Raw genomic sequence first — 18,464 nt, 5'->3', positions numbered from 1 at the left:
TGTGTTGTGATTTGGCCAGAAATCTGATTGCATAGTGTCTAGGAGCTGCTGTCCATTGAAGTGGTGAGAGTTGTATGTCTATGGCTTTTTCCATGACTTTTGCCGGATAGATCACGCTATTAAACCCATGATCAAACGGGCGTGCAGCGGACGCACGCAGCTGGCCTGCCGAAGGCGTGCCTAAGGCAAGCCCGTCTGCGCCCATCCGCGCCTGGATGGCGCCTAGTGCCAGGACCCCTGCTTCCCCTACGATAACCAGGAGAGTGTTCACCGCTGAAGAACTTCGGGCCCTCAGATGAGGGGTAGATACTACCTGCTTACACTCCCTGCGGGCGTTGGATGGGCAAAGTGATTGTGAGCACTGTGGCTTCCGTCTGACACCGGATGAGGAAGCAAGGGATAAAAGGGATGTGCCTAGAACAACCTGCACCTCTCTGTACTGTCTCTCCTTGAATTGCAGCTCGCTCAACAAACATAGGTTAGAAATCACTGATCTTCATAGAGACCATGAACCAGCTATATTATTCTTGGTTGAAACCTGGCTTAACGAGGCATCCGGCCCTGATATCATAGAGGCCGTACCTGAAGGGTATGCGATTTTGAGGGTGGACATGATCGGCCGGAAGGGGGGCGGCATTGTTGCATTTTGTAGGAGAGATCTCCAGCTTAAATTGGAGAAACTTGCGTTTTTTTAGCTGTGGAGCGGCATTTTTTAGTTTGAATATCACTAGCACACGATCAGTGTCTGGACTACTCATGTATAGACCCCCTGGTCCAGGGATAATCTTTATTGATGAACTTTTGGAAACTCTCCCTTCATATGTCCTCCCCTACTCTAATTTTCTCCTATTACGGGATTTTAACTTGCATCTGGAAGACAAAGGCTGTAAAGAATCAGCTGAGTTTTTAGTTGGTCTTCAAGGCCTTGGGCCTGAATCAATTGGTCCATTCTGCCACTCATAACAAAGGTCACACATTAGATAATATTTTTACCACTGTACAGGGACAGCTGCCTCATTGCCAATTCCTGTAGCTTGGTCAGACCACTATTTGTCATCTTTTAGCTTATTGATGCCAGGTCAGGCCTTCCTTGGTAGCTGCTCAAAACCGACATTGGTTCGGAAATGGGCGGCATTAACTCAGGATGACTTTGAAGGAGCACTGGTGGGCAGCCTCCATGAGGTGGGGGACAATATCCTGAATGCCGATAATTTAATATCTAGCTGGAGGCAGTTAACTCCCTGGTTCCGTTAAAACAATGCAAAAGTGGGCGCACCTCTGTCTCTGCGAAGTGGTTTTCGGCAGATTTGGCGCAAATGAAATCTAGTTGTAAGCATCTTGAGCGCCAATGGAGGAAGAGCTACAGGGATGAGAATAGAAAGAAATATCTGGAGGCTTTAAAGCTTTACCATCGTCAGATTTGGAGAGTGCGTAGGGAATACTACTCTGGGCAAATTGATCTAGCTAAAAATTCAACGAAGGCCATCTTTCAGGTAGTGAAACAACTGGCCTCTTTGGAAAGAGTGACAGCTGCGCTTCCTGCCTCTACGGACTACTGTAATAAAGTTGCTGACTGTTTCACTAATAAGATTGTTAAGATCTATGCCACTTTTCCAGAAAGCAGTCTGAGTTGTGCTCGCGCAACTGGCTTGGATATTTCAGGGCCTGAGGATATGTTTACCCTCCGTCCTTTGGTGGGGACAGAGGTTACCAGGCTGATGGGGGTGGTAAAATCTGGGTCACCTTTAGACCCGATCCCTCCTAAATTTCTGCTACTGAGAAAGAAAAGTATTGCTCCTGTCTTCACCTCGTTATTGAACCTATCATTTAGAGCTGGTCGGGTCCCTGGCAACTGGAAACATGCAATGGTGGTCCCTCTGTTGAAAAACCCTCATTGGACCCTGCTCTTCCTGAAAATCTAAGGCCAATATCTCTTCTTCCCTATGTGGCTAAAATTGCAGAGAAACATCTGAGTGGCCGTCTCTCTAAGTTTTTGGAAGAAAGGCGGGTTCTACATTGTGGTAAATAAATAAATAATACCCTATTTTTGACTAGACTTATAGCATAACAGATAGCTCAATAAATAAGAGTCAAGATTCGAGGTAGTAGGAGTTTCTGCAGGTTTATTACAGCATAAGGACAGGATCAGGACAACCTGCATAGGAACAGAATGACAGGGCCCAGCAGGACAACTGGGGCCCAGCAGGGGAAAAGAGGCCCAGCAGCTGCTGGGGCTAGGTCTGGGATGAGCGCGCTAACATTTAATAACAAAACATTGACTTATATACATAGCGCAAACACATAGCATTACATTGCAGTAGGCGTAACAGTAGGTGGAGTAGAAGGCGTGACGCGTAGCAGTCGCGAGAGATAAGAAAAATAAGAGGTGTAACTGGGAGTATACATAGACATGTGATGCAAAACGTAACAGAATATGTCATGAATGGGCGGAAACTTTGGAGGGGGCTACCTAAGGAGCCGGGACCTCTAACCTAATGGTGCGCGAAAACTGGCAATGACGTGTTACTAGGAGAAGCTGGGGGCTACGAACTCTGTGCTAGGAGCAGAGACTAAAGTCTGGAGGGTCGGAGCGACATGTACCTAAACCCTATCTGGTATCTAATGTTTAGGGAACATGTTGATATAAACTAGAAGTCATGAGGGGAAAAGCTAACTTGATTCTAAGACTGGACCATGCATTATTCTACATGTAGTGCGTGATGAAGAATACTAAATGACCATTAAATACAGTATTTCTCTAACATGGAGACGAGAAGGCTAGACAATGACGGAAACTATTGATGCAGTTCAGTAGCTTAGGAATGCAGAAGAGGAGGACTGAACTGATAACTGGAACTATAACATACTTTTGGCAGACTCAGAGGCAGAGCCGGGGTGCACCGGGCACTGCAAGGCAGGAAGTAAGTGAAGGGTCGAGGATACAGGTGGGGGCTGTATCGCTCCTCAGCGAGGCTTTCAGGAGACAGGAGCTGAATCTGTGATCCGGGCCCTTTTGAGGCCTGGAAACGGGGACTTTATAATTGAATAACGTGCACACTGAGAAACGTGGCAACATTTCTTACATAGGCCTGATATTCGTAGTATTCACGAGGACTGGAAACTAACATACTAGAGGTGGACACAACTGTAATTGCGTCTTTAATCAGAAATGGGGAATAACATATGCATATTGATCATGCACACATAACATATGATGGATGAGGCGTAGGGACACAGAACATGGCAAAATTTACTTTTCCACATTCCCTCCTTGTCACTACGTTTCCATCAGGAAACATCAATATTCATGATACCGTCTATCATTTCATACAGTACCATTTGCTCGTCTCGAATTGTCTTGGAACGGGATTTAGAACGGGGATTGGGACTGGGAATACAAGAGGTAGCACACATGCTGCAAATCGCAGGGCCACATTGTATACAGAGGCAGCAGCTAAATATGATCGCTACTGCAATACCTAAAAAGGACAGGACTTTCCAACCCCATGCGGAAATTATATTCCAGAACCAACCGGACCATGTCCAGGTGCCTAGATCTTGGTGTAACAGATGGGCAATTTTATGGAGTCTGGTTATAGCTGAATAAACAGACGGCGCGTTATTAGGAATGAAAATACAACAACTGGATCCGAGAATTCTACAGGCCCCGCCCCTATCGGCCAGTATGACGTCAAGGACGAGACGATTCTGTAAAACGACAATTCTCATAAAGGATTGCTCTTCAGTTAAGTTACCTAGAGCGGAGGCAGTCTCATCTACTACTGCTTCAAGGGTTCTTGTTAACCTACGAATAAGCTTACTATTTACAACTGTACCTAAATAAGGGAAAACACCTTTATCAATATCAATGAATTGCTCTGCGGCAGTTTCAGTATAATCGACAATCGGGAGATTTCTCTTGTGTCTAGTGTGTACTAAGAAAGAATTCCTATGATAGTCAGGTGGGGCTAGAAAAACAGGTGGCAGTAGGAAAGCAATGTAACAGGTTCCCTCCCAATCGAGGGGCAGACGGACATATGCAGTTTGACCACAAATAAAATAAGAATGACGTGAAGCTTTGAAAATAGATTTCCCACTGTCACTATACTGGATAACAGTAGTACATTCACTATGACCTATATATACAGAACCATAACTACGGACACATAATTCGCCTTTGACTGGTAGTACTGAAATAGCGGGTGAGTCTGGAGTAGTATCAGACTGAACATTCAGAACCATGAAATTCGACGAATAATTTCCTAAATTATATACTTCATTTTCTAAATCTAAACCTGTTCTGTGGGGGAGACCTTGCTTGTCTGGGAAACATGTACTGTTAAGAAAAGACATATCTGTTGAGGATGACGTTAACGTGGACCATGCTCCACACGAACCATTGTGTGAGAATGGATAAGGAAAGAGTGGCAGAACTCCCTTCGGTGTCTGAAAAGGGGGGAGTCGACCACACACCCAACAATTAGTGGCATTGCTGGTCTGGTGTGAATAATGTAACATACGGATAAATGTGTTATTACGCATGGCGAGGCGGTATGCATATTCGTGAGGAGGCAGATCACTAAACGTGTGCTCTACTGTAGCATGAGCAGACATATTTACATGAGGAACTGAAAAACACAGATAGAAAGCATAGCTGGTGCAGGAAATCATTATGCTGAGAAATAATATGAAACTCAGAAAAACGATACATTTGATTGAGCTTTGACTGACTCTCTCACTATGGGGGTCCATTTTATACATGTCAGAAACAGTCTAACCGTTTCACCTAGGGGAGGACTTATACAATCAAACTGGCTGACTTATTAGACCTGAGCTTTAACTTATACTCTTGTTGCGGAGTTTTCTCTAACAAGGGAGGGGTTGTAATAATGTCTTGTGCGGGACAGTCCTTTAAAACAATGTTCTGGCAATCCTTCGAATCCTGGGAAATGTTCTTGGAAATGTTTTTGAAGACTGGTTTCGATCCTTTGAAAAGTTTTACATGAGAAAGGTGGACCCACCCCTTCCTGCCTTCCAACCTGACGGCAGTTCGGGTGGTCAAGAGGACCTGACGTGGCTCCTTCCAACGTGGTTCCAGCGGACTTGATCTGTCGAAATTTCTGATCATCACTAGGGAGCCTGGAACGATCTCGTGCGGTGCCACCTCGGTATTGTCTGGAAATGCGGCGGCAACCTGTGAACGACATGAGTTGAGGGCAGACATCAAGGAAGCTAGGTAATCTGTCAGCATATTACATGAAACATCGGTAATACTTCGGGGTCTAGGAGTACCCCACATATTAGGGGGGCGGCCGAAAACGACCTCATACGGGGACAGACCTGATCTGGAATGTGCGACCATGCGCATGTAAAACAGAGCGACTGGCAAAGCTACTAACCAGTCTACACCCTTGTCTTTACAGACTTTTGCTATACGGATTTTCAGAGTCTGATTATGCCTTTCGACTAGTCCAGCTGCTTCTGGATGGCGTACACAATGGAACTTCCACTGGTACCCTAACAACAGGGAAACGTGTTTCATGAGTTCAGATGAGAATGGCTGGCCGTTATCAGAATATACGACTCTAGGGAGTCCATATCTAGGGAAGAATTCACGAACCAACTGCTTGGCAGTGGTCGCGGCTGTGTAATCTGGGACTGGATATGCTTCTGTCCATCTGGACAAGGCGCATACAACTACAAGAACATACTTGAAACCTCGACATCGCTCCATTTGAATATAATCCATCTGGAGGACCTCAAAAGGGTGGTCAGGGGGCTGGAAACCACCTTGTTCCACCGGGACACTTTTACCTGGATTAAACTGGCAACATATCATACAGGTACGGACTTTCTGCTTGGCTGCAGCTCGTAAATGCTTGTTGAACCAAATGTTCTGGATACTGTCTAACATAGCTTTTTCTCCTAAATGTGCTGGACTATGTGCGGTATTGATAATGACTTGAACCATAGAATCGGGGAGAAACCATGTGGCTCTACCCTTCGTTAACCATCCTTGATCTGTCTGGACCCCTCCTTGTACAGACCATTTCTTGATTTCATCAGGAGTAGCATGTGACTGGATATCTATGACATCTTGAGTAGGGTCCTTAACTGTCATGCATGTAATCGGATCTGGAGTATGTGTCTGTGTCTGATTAACTGGAATGTCTGGAGTCTGTGCTGTAAGCTTGGCTGTGCGGTCTGCTAAATCATTACCTTGGGAAATAATGTCAGTAACTTTCGTATGTGCTTTGCACTTCATGATAGCAATAGATGTCGGTAAATGTATGGCATCTAACAGGGCTTGAATAAGGAGACCATGCTGAATCTTGGTTCCATGAGAAGTCATAAAACCTCTCTCCTGCCAGAGCACTCCGAAGTCGTGTACAACTCCGAATGCGTAACGTGAATCTGTGTAAACATTAACCTTCAGGTTCTTGGCATGTATACAGGCTTGTGTCAGAGCGACTAGCTCTGCTGCTTGAGCGGACAGGGTATCAATACGGTGTGTTTCAATAACTTCAGTGTCAGTAGTCACTGCATACGCGGCGACTAGTTCTCCTGTACTAGTTCTCATACATGAACCATCCACATAAAGTGTCAGGTCAGGATCTGGTAACGGAATGTCTGTCAGGTCTTGTCTTGGCTTTGTCGTAATGTTAACTACTTCCACACAATCATGTGTGTCTGGATTTGAACTAACTGATGGTAACAGTGTAGCAGGATTCAGGACGTTGCAGCGTCTAATTCCTATGTGTGGCTGGAACAGTGTCAATTCATAACCTGTTAAACGTGCAATTGTCAAGTGCTGAGTTTGTGTTCGGTTTAAAAGAACTTCTACTGAATGTGGAACTTGTACTGTCAAGGAATGTCCTAAAACTATAGAATCACTTTGTCTGATAGCTAGTGCTGTGGCTGCAACTGACTTGAGGCACGCAGGCAACGCCTGGGCGACTGGATCTAATGTGCTCGAAAAATAAGCACAGGGCTTGTATTGACCTGCTTGATCTTGTGTGAGGACAGATAATGCTGTACCTTCGCGTTCAGTAACGAAAAGTGTAAAAGGCTTACTGTAGTTCGGTGTAGCTAGAGCTGGAGCTTGACATAGGGCTTTCTTTAACTCGTTAAAACTAAGTGTATGGTCAGATGTCCAAGGGAGGACAGTCGATACGGCTGCCTCCTGTGTCGTTAACTGTATCAGTGGCTTGGCTAGGAATGCATACTGGGGAATCCATTGTCTACAATAAGAAGTAAGGCCGATAAAGGCACGTACCTCCTTCTGGGTTCTGGGCTGGGGAAGACTCGCTATTAACTGGATACGGTCGGGTGTCAACTGCCTACCCCTCTTGGACAGCAAGTGTCCTAAGTATACCACTTGCTGGACACAGAATTGAAGCTTCGAAGGTGACACCTTGTGCCCCATCTCGGCTAGAAAATACAGAACTGTAAGTGATGCTCGCTCGCAAGCACGTTCAGAACGGGCTGTGATCAGTAGATCATCGACATACTGGAGCAGGGCAGTGTCAGTTGGCATGTGAATGTTGTCTAGTTGTCTCTTGAGTGCTTGACTGTAAATACTAGGGCTTTCTGTGAAACCTTGAGGAGCGCGTGTAAACATATAGCTCCTTCCATTTAAACAAAATCCGAAAAGAAACTGGCTGTCTGGATGAATTGGAACACTAAAAAATGCATTCTTGAGGTCAATAACAGTGAAAAACATGGCTTCGGAATCAATGGCTGTTAACAGGGAAGAAATGTCTGGGACAACTGGGTACTGAGGAATAATACATTTATTAAGCTCTCGTAAATCAATCACTAATCGATATACTGGGGGTGCATTCGGATCAGTACGTTTCATGACTGGAATGATCGGAGAATTGCATACATTGGAGTCAGTTTCTACAACTACTCCTTGAGCCATGAGCTCGTCAATAATTTTGGATAAGGCTGCTACAGCCTCAGGTGGCAATCTGTACTGCCTGATTCGTGGTAACACTACACCTGGTTTGAGAGTCACACGATAGGGTGTGATTTGCATGTAACCTACATCAGTTGGACCTTGCGCCCATAAATGCTGCGGAACATTAGACAATCTTGAATCGAAATCTCGTAATACATAGTGACCCTTGAAGTCACGTAGGAACAGACGTATTCCCTCTGGGGAACAGCAAATAACTGCACCTAACTCTTTCAGTGTCTTAATACCTAATAGATTTTCTGGACATGACTTAGTAAGTAACAGATCAGTAGTACGGGACAATGGACCTACTTCTAGAGTAACTGGCTTAGATATTTCATTAACTATGGGTTTTCCTGAAAATCCAAGGGAAACATTTCTTGAGCCTGAGAGCGGAGCCCCTGGAACTTCGGCGTGACTAATTGTGGTCCTACTTGCCCCTGTATCGATCAAAAACTTTCTGTCTTTCCCTAATACTTGACTATGAACATAGGGACCTTCTTGGTCTACAGGTATCTCGATGAGAGGCAAGCCTACCTCCCTCTCTAGGCTGTTTCATGAATATGACTGATACTCTGGATACTCGGACTGTGCATACTGGTACATCTGCTGTGTAACATGCTGTGTTGCAGCGATAGGCTGCGGTGCGGAAACTGTCTGTTGTGCATTCTGTGACTGAGGAGTCTGTGAAACTTGTTCTTGTCTCGGCGGACGTGGTCTTTCTTTAGTCTTACCAGTAGCTATGTTGTGTTTCAGAACTGCACACTCGTTTATAAAATGACCTGGCTGTTTACAATAATTGCAGTTCCCTTTAACGGGAGCTGCAGGGTGACTGGCTTGATTCGGACCTCTCTTCTGACTGTCTTGAGGAATAGATTGTGCAACTAGCACTTTCATTTTCGTGTCTTTCATACGTTTTCTTTCGTGTTCTTACTCTTCTCTAATTCTATTCTGGTGATACTGAAGCATCTGGAGCATCTGGGACGGAGTATTTGCTTGCCAGGTGCTTTCGACTTTCAAAACTCGGTTTTTAATTTGTGGACTTGAATTCTCGACTAATTTGGTAACGAAAAGATGAGGGTATGACTCACTACTTGTCTTGAGACCACTGTTAATACTGAAACATTTCTCAAATCTAGAATAAAAATCACTAATATCCTCTTCTTGTTTCTGTTTACAGGCTGAGATTGCATCCCAGTCTTCTTTCCTAGTTGTCAATAATCTGGGTAAAACTTGAATCAATAACTCTGGTAATTCTTTACATTTATCTCCAAGACCGGTACCTGGTACTCGTGCCTTGTCTTCAGCTTCTAGAGCTGCCCAATCGATCTTTTTCTCTCCCACCTCCCATTCTTTTTCCTTTAACTTTTCATACACCCCTGCGGGTAGCAGGACCTTTAACATTTTAATGATATCTGGGTAAGTGTATTCTCCCATACGGAGCATGTCTTTTAATTCTCTATGGAACCCCGCTGGATCTTTGTCATGACAGGGGATTAATTTCTTCATTTCAAGAAGCTCCATCTTTGATATTGGAGTGTATACAAACACTCGTTGCATTACGCCACCCGCCCCTTGGACTGGGTGGACTTCTCGTAGCGGATTCTGTCTGTCTATGTAGAATGGTTTACTTTCTGGGGGTGAGACATGAACAAAATGCGGGTTCAGGAACGTTCTATACTTGTGGCGCTGTTCTAGAATGACACTAATTAAATCGGTACCTAGACCTCTCCATCTGTACTGGAGTAACTCGTTCAGGATATCATGTAACGGGCCTGGATCAGAATGTTGACCCTCATACTGAGTAATGAGGTGCTGGATCATATACATACCCACCAGTCGTTGCTCGGCTGGGGGCAGTTTCAGAAACATTTGTGCCACTATTTCGTCTGGAAAAGTGGTAGAATCAGTAATCCATCGGACTGTTGATCGGGCTAGTTCTTGTTCATGCATGGTACTTAGTTCACTGTAACCGACTCGTGATTTCAGGATGTGATCGGTAGCTTGAAATACTTGTTCTAAAGAACCTTGTTCTGGTGCTGGATGATGAAAAATAGACTTAGGTTCTGGACGTAAATGGCGATCTGGAAATCTGGATTTTCCTACATACGCTATTCTGGCGGGATTCTCGTCTTCCTCTTCAGGATCAGAGATACTTTCTTTCTCGCTTACTTGTGCTGCTTTACGCTGTTCGTGTAACCTTATTATTTCTTTACGAATTTTCTTGTACATACTTTCCATGGCACTAATGGTCTTGTGCTTACCCTCGGCTATATTATCACTCCACCTTGTTAGAATTCTCATTTCGGCGGGATCTTTAGACGGGTAATCTTGTTCTCTTATTAAACAATTGATCAGGAACTTTAATATCATGAGCTGAATCTCGGCTTTCCTTTGAGACATAATTTCGCCAATGCTTTCTGGATCATCCCCTGTACGGATGAAACGATATATTCTGTCTAGATCTTCTTTCATATTTGGTAAGGTGACTAGATACTCGGTCACCCTTCTTACGCGTACGGAATATAAAACCATATTATACTCGCCTGGGACTGTGTCATAGACACATTCGGCAAGGGCTTGCCTGATTTCTGTAACAGACTTATTACTTTTAGGAGTACGCTGTGATGCTTGAGCATGTAATTCGAGTGCTGATAAACGCTTGTGTGGCGGTGGGGTTTGAGGAGGACCTCCTCCTGCGGCCCCTATACTAGAATCGTCGACTGACATTCTTCGTGCTTGCAGGGTCGGTAATTGTAACGTGGGCTGAACTTGTATGGCAGGCTGACCCGGGGGTACCGTAACAGGTACTCCGGTGTCTGGAGGAACGGGAAGTGCCTGATTTACAGGGACAGGCGGAGCGCGAACAGGATTGGCATATTCTGGAACTGTGTCGTCCAAATAGGACGAAATAAAAATATCAGCTGCGGTCGGTTGGTGACGTAGCTTGGTCGGAACTAATGGTGGCGGGAAATTACTGGGTGCCTCTGGGGTCGCTTTTGGCAAGCCTTCGGCAAGGAGAGGATACATACCCTTAATAAGGGCATGCCTCTGTCTGTCTGACTGTTCGGCTTTGACTTGTTCACCTATCTCGATTAATTCTCTTTCTTGGGCTCGTTCTTGGGATTCTCTACTTAACTCTGACTTTCTGACTTCCTTTTCCGTTCTTCTATGCGCTTCCTTACGCCATAACTCGATGGCATCTTTCTGTGACTGTCTGGCTTTCTTTTTCCATAATGCTTCTTCTACTCGCATGATACATTCGGCATCCCATGTACCCGATACGGGCCATCTATACTTTTCTTCTAACTGTTTGGTATACTCTACCCATAAATCTAGATACAATATGGCGCTTATGCCATGTTTCTGATACATAAAGTGACCTGGACTGTCCCTAGGCGGAACAGGAACTGCTGCTTCCAGCAGACCCTTTCTAGTTTTTAACTGACGTAACTTGGAAAAGAGCGGCATTCTAAACTTGAATCGGAACACAATACAATACACGAAAAACAATAACAATTGGGAAAACAATTCAGGCATACCACGACATTGGAAATACATTAAACAATATCATATCATAACAGTTCGAACAGAATACTACCTGAAAATACTGAAAACAGAAACAGAACAGAATTCTCGAGAACGGAACAGACTAGAGTTACTGGATGCACTGCTGTAACAGTACGGAACATACCGGTCCCATAAAGGAACGCATCAAGACCCGTATCCACCTAGGTGAACACTTCGTTTGTGGGCTTGGGTACCACCAACCCACGGACCAGGAGTCAATTTAGACTGACCCTGTCTAGACACTACCCCAGCAATGGTACTCACCGGGCAGCACGGAACGGAAGGCCTCGGACGGGACTGGACTACGACGACGAACTTCGGACTTCGGACTTCGGACTTCAGTTACGGGTGGGCCTCCGGATACCTCGGACCTTGGACTCTCGGCTTGGGCTCTGGTCGGGACTCGCCGCGTTCCTCCACCGTCTCGTTCGGATGCTGGACCGCCTCCTCCGTCTCCTCCGTGGGCCTGAGGGATACTTGAAGCAGAAATATCTGCACTTGGCCAGTATGGTTCCGTCACGACTGCAGAGGGTCAGGGGGTCGGCGTGGCTTCACCGACGCGTGGGGAAAGGGCAAGTCCCTGTTCGGGCGCCATTATGTGGTAAATAAATAAATAATACCCTATTTTTGACTAGACTTATAGCATAACAGATAGCTCAATAAATAAGAGTCAAGATTCGAGGTAGTAGGAGTTTCTGCAGGTTTATTACAGCATAAGGACAGGATCAGGACAACCTGCATAGGAACAGAATGACAGGGCCCAGCAGGACAACTGGGGCCCAGCAGGGGAAAAGAGGCCCAGCAGCTGCTGGGGCTAGGTCTGGGATGAGCGCGCTAACATTTAATAACAAAACATTGACTTATATACATAGCGCAAACACATAGCATTACATTGCAGTAGGCGTAACAGTAGGTGGAGTAGAAGGCGTGACGCGTAGCAGTCGCGAGAGATAAGAAAAATAAGAGGTGTAACTGGGAGTATACATAGACATGTGATGCAAAACGTAACAGAATATGTCATGAATGGGCGGAAACTTTGGAGGGGGCTACCTAAGGAGCCGGGACCTCTAACCTAATGGTGCGCGAAAACTGGCAATGACGTGTTACTAGGAGAAGCTGGGGGCTACGAACTCTGTGCTAGGAGCAGAGACTAAAGTCTGGAGGGTCGGAGCGACATGTACCTAAACCCTATCTGGTATCTAATGTTTAGGGAACATGTTGATATAAACTAGAAGTCATGAGGGGAAAAGCTAACTTGATTCTAAGACTGGACCATGCATTATTCTACATGTAGTGCGTGATGAAGAATACTAAATGACCATTAAATACAGTATTTCTCTAACATGGAGACGAGAAGGCTAGACAATGACGGAAACTATTGATGCAGTTCAGTAGCTTAGGAATGCAGAAGAGGAGGACTGAACTGATAACTGGAACTATAACATACTTTTGGCAGACTCAGAGGCAGAGCCGGGGTGCACCGGGCACTGCAAGGCAGGAAGTAAGTGAAGGGTCGAGGATACAGGTGGGGGCTGTATCGCTCCTCAGCGAGGCTTTCAGGAGACAGGAGCTGAATCTGTGATCCGGGCCCTTTTGAGGCCTGGAAACGGGGACTTTATAATTGAATAACGTGCACACTGAGAAACGTGGCAACATTTCTTACATAGGCCTGATATTCGTAGTATTCACGAGGACTGGAAACTAACATACTAGAGGTGGACACAACTGTAATTGCGTCTTTAATCAGAAATGGGGAATAACATATGCATATTGATCATGCACACATAACATATGATGGATGAGGCGTAGGGACACAGAACATGGCAAAATTTACTTTTCCACAACATGATACCCAGTCCGAGCTGTCTCCAGCTAAACGCAGGGAAGACAGAGAGTGATGGTGGTTGGAAACCAGTTCTCTCTGTGGTCACAGCACTGGTGGCCCGAAACACTGGGAACTAGTCCAGTGCCGAAAGCCAAATTGAAAAATTTGGGAGTGTGGTTCGACAATGGTCTGTCCTTCTCCTCGCAAATATCAGCTGTGGCTGGGACGTGTTTTGGCATTTTGAGGATGATACGTAAGATCTTCGACTTTCTCCCCCTAAATGCTAAAAGGTCGATTGTACAGGCGTTGGTTACATCTCGCCTTGATTGCTGCAATGTCCTGTATATGGGGGTAACGGACAAATATCTGAACATCCTGCAGAAAGTCCAAATTGTCGCAGTCGGCTCATCCTGAATGTACCTAGGAGGGCATCGGTGGGAGAAGCCTTTAATGTACTGCATTGGCTCCCTATTCGGGCTAGAGTTACCTTTAAGGCTCTATGCCTGAGTCACAGGATCCTGGGGGAGAGGTGACTGTACTTTTTATGGCCTCTCCTGACAGCTCACCAGCCTGCTCGTAATTCGAAATCATTGGGTAGTGCAAGAGTGATTGTGCCTGGGGTGCGTAAGGCACGGTTGGGCGGAAGATCTTTTGGCTTAGTGGCAGCTAAGGCCTGGAATGAGCTTCCAGTGGATCTTAGGACAACTGATCAGAGTCTGTTTTGTAAGAATTTGAAAACATGGCTCTTCCGTTTTCCCTGGGGAGGAATGTAGTGGTAAGGTGTCAGCTGGTTTGGATGCCCGCGTTTTCGGTGGCAGTTCGGGAGGGTTGTTGGCGTTCAGCTATGTCCTAGCACGGGGACACTCCGGTTGGAGTAACCACTGCGCTTTATAAGCTCACCAATAATAATAGGGTAGAAGTTAGAATGGGCAGTAATTAGTTGCGCCGGTATCTTCCAAGAGTCTCTTTAGCAGTGCATTGACCATCACATGTTTCCAGCTAACCAGGAATGTCTTGGAAGGGATGGAAGTGTTCATGATGCAGGTGAGGACTTCGCTGATACAGATGGTGTCCATGTTCTAGAAACAGGGAGGGCTGCGGTCTGTAGATGCCCCGGAGTTGATGGTTCCCATGATGCTGAATGTTGGCTGTCTGTGCCCTTTCAACCAGCATCAGGTTCCGCTCCAACTTCGGTTCCAGCACTGCTCCCCACGCCATTTCCCTTTGCATCAACGTCACTGAAGAATCTGCAGCCCATTGTGCTATCAGACTCCAAGGAGAATTCACCATGACCTCAAACCAGCCAAGTCCCGATCTCACCGAAATGCAACCAACAGACCACCCCTCCCTCAGACACTTTGTCCTTACCCCCGGGGTAGGGCTCAAACTTTACACCATCCTTTCAGTTCTAACTCGGACAATAACAGTTATGAGGAAGGGTTGATTATATCCCACAGTATGATGAGGAACTGCAAGGCGCCAGTGATCTGGCTATCTATTCAGATACTGGCTTTGTGTCCCACCTTATCCTATTGCAGAGGAAAGCGCCTCCTTCAGTCATTATGCAAAAGGCAGAAGATGTTAGGAAAAAAGCAGATTCAACCCAAGAACATTTTAAGGAGAGCAGGGCCACAGCATTTTTCTTGAATCTTTCTCCCCCACCAGTCAGTTCCTCCAAAAATGTCACCCTCTCTGCGGCTACAGTCAGGGTATTCAGTTTTGCTAAATCCACATCACTCCATCATCTAAGTAAGCATTTCAGCCCTTTTATAGCCGAGGCCGCGGCTCCCGTAGACAAACACGAAGGACACCAGGGGCAACAAGCAACTCAGTCCCCAGTATCCGGATCCATAAAACCGCTTTAGTGTGTACATGTTGGCACACTGCCATCCTGTTGGAGGAAGGATCTGATATTTCCTCCAAAGGTGACAGGCCATCACTTCAGACAAGTGAGTCCTGCAGTTGAATATCTAGGTTACGCTGTCCCTTTTTTTTCTACCTGCTGCCCCTTCCTCCTCCATCAGTACTACTGACAGGGGCCCACCTGTTATTCTTGCAGCAGAAAGTGCAGTCCTGTTTGACCAAAGTGGCATGGAAAGAGTTCCAGCCATAGAACTCGGCTGTTATACCGGTTACTTCCCGGTGCCCACAAAGAAGTGGAGGTCTTTGTCCTATTTTAGAACTTCGCTCTGTCAACGCCTTTCTGTGGAAGGACCAATTCAAGAGGCTTGCCCAAGTCGTACTTATCGCCAGAGGAAGCCTCGTGCAGGTGCTCATGGACAGCACCATGTGGTACTGCAATAAGCAGGGCTGGGTGGGGTCCTTGAGCTCTGTTGCGGAAATTCTGCACTTCTGGAAGTGCCTCGATCGCCAGGGAATTTCTTTGGTGGTGAACCACCTGGGAGGGATCTCTAAATGCCGAGGTGGATGAACTCCTCCATTGACGCTTCGCAGATCACAAATGGCAGTTGCCCCCGAAGGTGGCACAGGATGTCTTATGTCAATGGGGACAAACGCCTTCTGTCTAGAGTGGAGCGCAGGACTCCTGCTTTATTCCCACTAAGTCCAATGCCCTGAGTACTGAAGATGATCAGGAATGACAGGGTCCAAACCAGCCTAGTGGTGGTACCTGACTGGGCCAGGAGAGTGTGGTACTTGGATCTTGTGGGCATAAGCATAGGTCCGCCGATCAAGCTGTCACTTCGGGAGGATCTTCTGTCGCAGCAGCAGGGCAAGGCCCTGCACCTAGGTCTGCACAATTTGCATCTCCATGCCTGGAGATTGAGCAGCGGCAGTTGACCTATTTCGACCTTCCTCCTAATGTTTTTGATGTCCTTTTGGCAGCAAGGCATCCCTTCACAAAATTACTGTGCACCAATCGTCTGGACAAATTTGTGGCTTGATGCGGCACTCTGCTAATGAGCTCCCTTCAAGTCAAGTTGGCTGAAATGTTGTTATTTTTGTCCCTGCCCCAGCAAAGACTTCTTTTGGACACTGTTAATGGCTATTTGTTGGTTAAATTTTTGTGTGGTTGTCAGATCAGCTATATTTATTTAAATCACCAAAACTTTGTGATGCCAAAGTGAAACTTGATCTTAGTTTTCATGTTTTTTATGTGCACCCCTTTTGAGTGGCTGCACAGTTGTCCATTAAGGCTTCTTGAATTGAAAACTCTTTCTGATTGTCATAACATCAGCTAGGCTGGTGAGCGAACTGCAGGCTCCTGTTTTTTCAACCCACTTTTACGTACATTCTTTACTGCTAAATTGGTGTTGTGGATCTGAGCTGCCTTTTTACTGATAATGGTCACTTCATTTCAAGTTGGGCAAGCTATTACTCTTTCAGCATGGTTTTCCTGACCTCATCCCTCTAGGAAGAAGAGCAACTTCATCTGTTGGACCCAAAGAGGACACTAAGCTTTTATACTGATCACACCAAAGAACGCAATCCCAATTACAAAAACATCAAGACTATAACTTATCTAATGACAAAAATTATGACATTTGGAAGGTTTAAAAAACAAAGCCAGTTGGAAAATTGATAGGTATATTGATCAAGTAGACAATTATGATGATAGCAACCTGACTGTGGATAATAAATTACCCTGGACAGATCACATCTTAAATAAGAGAAAGAAAGCAAACATTGTGGTGAACTCCATAAAAAGATTCTGTATCATCTATGGAGGGCCCGCCATTGATAAATGATTTAATGCATTTTAATTCACACTCATCTATTTGCCGCTGTTATTTTTTTACAATAAAGCAAGTGATTGTTTAGATGAAAGATATATAAATGGGATCAGAACATGCAGAATCCTATGCTCTTCTACAACCCACAACAAACTCTGCCTTAAGCTTTTGATTACCCTATTATCCTTACCCCAGGACAACGTCCTCGTACGTTTTTTTCTGTGATTATCCTATGGATTAGGATAATTCTGTTGCATGGTTGATAGTTATGGAATTGATTCAGTGTAGAGGTTCCTTAATGAATCTGTACATTAAAAAGGTTGGAAAAATCAAGAATAGCCTGTCATTGTTCAATAAGTTGATATGCATCCCTTGACTAAAGCACACAAACAAATATAGAATAGCCTCAGGATCAATAGTAAATTAAAAGATCTTCTTTTACTGGCTTCTAAACATGCAGTCTACATTTTGGACACTTACTGTAATCCCAAGCGGAATTATCCAAGCTCTTCATTTCAGCCTGTATGTAAAAAATAGTATTTAAGATTTTGTTTATTTTAGATCTCAATATTCCATTATGAGGGCGCATTACATCCTCAGTGCTCATCATCCAAAAGCTGTGAATTGTGATGATGTAAGGGTGACTCGAACAAATACCTAATTTGTTTATATTCAACCCTTCTATAAATAAGACAGAAATATCTAAAAGAGGCATTGGTCAAAGCCAATATTAAATTGATCAATCAGGCTATTACGTATTGTTTTTGAGTGACTGATTATGACTTCATTGGTAAATTGATTACATTTTTAGATTTGGCCTATTGTTGCTGCATACATTTCTGAATTAAATTATTTTACTTGTATACATGCATATGCTTGTGTTTTTTTAGAACTGATTTTAGGTATTTCTGTGTATGTTTGTAACTTTCTTATGTAAAGAAACATTTATTTTTTCTATGCTATAAATTATATTTTCATTTTGAGAGAGCCCTGCCTCAAGTACAGGTTACCAATTCTCATTTAGCAGGACCAGTTTGCTCACGGTATCGGAATAATGTTCGGAGACTGCTCTCTCCTGAATAGTCACTCCAGCCAACATTAATTGTTTTTGTTAATCTATTCAAGAATTTAGATGTTAAACTGCAATCACGATGAAGAATATATGTTGCAGTTTTTTTTCCTTCACAAGTATCATACTCTTAATTGAAATCCACTCATACTTCCTGCTCGTTTCCAGATTGGGTGTAAAATGTAAAACACATTCAACAAAATATGAACCTTAAAAGCTGCTTCTGCAGAGCATGTTAGTATTTGTCCTTTTGCCAAAAATGTCTAAAGACTTCATGTGGTGGATTATTTTCTAATGGAAGGGTTCCTGGACTTTCAGGTAAAATTCAGATTAGGGATCACAGGAAGA

At 44.7% G+C, this 18,464-nt stretch overlaps 1 protein-coding gene across 9 annotated transcripts in view; it reads left to right on the top strand.

The window, feature by feature from the left end:
* Nucleotides 1-18,464, top strand: part of HDAC4 (histone deacetylase 4) — a 1,367,213-nt gene that overhangs the window by 1,119,183 nt on the left and 229,566 nt on the right. The window lies entirely within an intron of this gene.

This window comes from Lissotriton helveticus, chromosome 3_1, assembly GCF_964261635.1.
Source record: "Lissotriton helveticus chromosome 3_1, aLisHel1.1, whole genome shotgun sequence".
Classification (NCBI taxonomy): Eukaryota; Metazoa; Chordata; class Amphibia; order Caudata; family Salamandridae; genus Lissotriton; species Lissotriton helveticus.
The sequence above is the reverse complement of the archived record's forward strand: the minus strand, read 5'-3'. Positions and strand labels throughout refer to the sequence as shown.